Below are 3054 nucleotides of genomic sequence, written 5' to 3' on the forward strand. Positions count from 1 at the left end.
GTGGCGCACGACCTATCGAATTAAAGGTCGTCGAGTCTTCTTTTCAATGCCACCAAGAACGTATATTTTGGAGTTTGGAGTCAAAAGATATGATGATCCTAAAATGAACTAGCACGGTAGGAATTTCATTTTTGGCCTGGGTTGCAACTGCTGGGGAAATGGCCTTGGCGTTGTAAGGGCGCGACGCGCCACTATCGCGCCAGGAACATGCCTCAGTAGTTTGGCCCTTGGCGCAACGCGCCACTAAAAGTTGTGTAGGGTTTTTCAGCCCAAATTCCTAGAACTCATAACAATGGACTTGGCGCATTATCACGCCAGAAACATGCCTCAGTAGTTTGGTATCTGACATGGCGCGCCACTGCGAGGTATGCAGGTTTTAGGCGTAATTGGCCTGGCACTACATTGGCGCGACACGCCACTATCGCGCCAGGTGCATTTTTGCCTATTTTTCAGAACGTTTGAGAAGGGGCAATTTTGGAATTGCCCCAAATTATATATGTATCACCCTAGACTATTTTGTGATCATTTTCTTCAGCCCCCACTCTCTCTCTAAAAAGCCCTAGGAGCTTCTCTCTCTCTCTTCTTCTTCTTCCCTTTTTCCGATAAGAAGAGTTCCAAAAGCTTCTAGATTTGAGTCCTCCATTGAAGACCCAACCTCAAGGTTTTTTTCAAGTCTTCACTAAGGTATGTAAGGCTATCTAAAACATTGGTTGAGTCCACCCATGTGCCCTATTCTTGCTTTGAGGTTTGATGTTCATGAAAATAGAGTTTCTTGGTATGGTTTATGCTTGTATGAACTTTGTCTCCTATTTATTTGATGCTACATGTGTTGATGTTGTTGAGCTAGGAAGTCCCTAAAATCCTTCATGTTAGTATGAGTTGATGGAGATGACTTGTTGTTACTTCTTGTTGATCTCTTTAGCCATGTGATTGTGTTGCTTAAGTCAATTCCCTTAAATGTGTTATTCTACTTGAATTGTTGAGTTGAAGTCATAGAGTTGTGCTAAATCTTGAGCAGATATCATAAATGTATATCTAAATGAGACTTGATTGAGTTGATTTGAGGATGGAATTGACGAGTGGACAAGGTCCTAAATGAGACTTCCCATTATGACTTAATTGACTTGAAATGAGAACCGAGTTGATGAGGTGGCTATGTACCACATGAAACTAGCTGTGAGGGCTTGTTTGAGATGATTAGAGGGGTTTTATGACCATGGAGTCATGGGAGGAGTATCGATCACTAAGGCGGGTAAGAGTACAGTCCATACTCGAACCCCAGAAACTACGCCACCAACGTAGGTAGGGATGGAACCATTAAAGTCAGATGCTTCCCTTGGGATCGAACCGTTAAAGTCGGATGTTTCCTATTTTTATTGTCCTGAAATGATAGGACTTGACTAATCGATAGTATCCATGATTAGGGAGGCGTTCAGGTCCTGGCAAGGTATGGACGGACGTGGCAACAACATCTGATTGTTGAACTATCACCGGCTCATAGGTGATGGTTGTCGGTTAAGAGAAACTCCCATTTAGGTCTTGATAGTGCTCTAAGTCAGTTGAGTTGAGTGGTTTATGAGTTAGTCCCGTCTAAACTATTCTTGTTAGACTTAGGACATTTGAGTGAGTTGTCCTATATTTATATATATGTATGAGTAGAGGTGCTGAGTTGATGTCGATGTCTTCTTGATGTTTGTTTCATATGGCTATTTTACATACTCGTACATTCCATGTACTGACGCCATTTGGCCTGCATCATTTTATGATGCAGCGACAGGTACCAGAGATCCTCAACCGGCGCTTCGTTGAAGATCCACTTACACTCCTAGCTAGTTGGTGAGTTCTCCTAGTTTCCGGAGGATTTTGAGTTCCTTGTATAGTTTTGTTGTTGTTGCTTCCTTTATCTTGATTGTTGGTAGCCATGGGCTTGTCATTGGCACCTTCTAGACTTTGATAGAGGCTTCATAGACTAGAGTGTGGGGAGGTTGGACTGTTATTTTGAGGAGTCCTATTATACTTATTTTGTTGAGTTAAACATGTTTGGCCTTTGGCCCTTATATTATGAATAATATGTCATGATTGAGCCTTATTTTGAGTGTTTATGACTTATTGATGAAGTGATTGAATCAGGTGGTTAGCTTGAGGGTCAGAAATGGCTTTCAAGTGCCGGTCACGTCTAGGGTACCCTGTCGGGGCGTGACACTACAACTGGAAAGTCACAAACTCCATGTTGATACACTATGCCCAGCTTATGTAGCCTCTCATAGCAATCAAGAATAAACTTGTAAGCATCCTCATTTTTAGTACCATGAAAAACTGGAGGTTTGAGCTTGGGGAATTTGGTGAGCATGTCATGCTTAGTACCGGTCATCACAGGACCCTTAGTGGCCTGAAAAATGTATATGTTCCTACTATTTCATCAGTTAGCTGATCTACAACAGCAAATAGACGGTCACTAGGAGCAGCTGCTATGGGCATGGTAGGGATGGCACTAGTGCCACCTATCCCACAAAAGAATGCTAGAATCTACTACTCCAAGATTATATTCAGATGGGGGAAACAAGCAACATCAGTTTGGGTACCCTCCTCTTACTTTGTCTTCTTCTATTCCTCTCCAGCTTCTACTTCCCTCTCAAACTCATTTTGGGGAATCGGAGGGGCCTCACCTGCCAGCACCTCCTCAATAGGGACCTCTACTCTGGTAGGGGATGCCCTTCCTTTGCCTCTTCCTCGCCTACCTCTCCTGTTTCTCCCTCTGCCACATCCTGGATGACTGGCTCTTCTTCGGGTTTAATTAGAGATATTGGCGTGACACCATTGTAACGTGTGTTAACCAACTGTTGACAAGAGAGTGAAAGAGATTAGATACAAATTTGGATCACCAGATACCAATTGGAACCAAGTTATAGCACGAAAGAAGGAAGATAATGAAACTTTTCCTAAAATCTGATAGCCTCTCCAAGAAAAGTACAAACGTCTCTATACAGTTCTGCATGGCTCTACTAGACTTGTTTTGGTATGACGAGATTAATGAACCTAGGCTCTGATACCAAT

This window comes from Solanum dulcamara, chromosome 12, assembly GCF_947179165.1.
Source record: "Solanum dulcamara chromosome 12, daSolDulc1.2, whole genome shotgun sequence".
Lineage (NCBI taxonomy): Eukaryota > Viridiplantae > Streptophyta > Magnoliopsida > Solanales > Solanaceae > Solanum > Solanum dulcamara.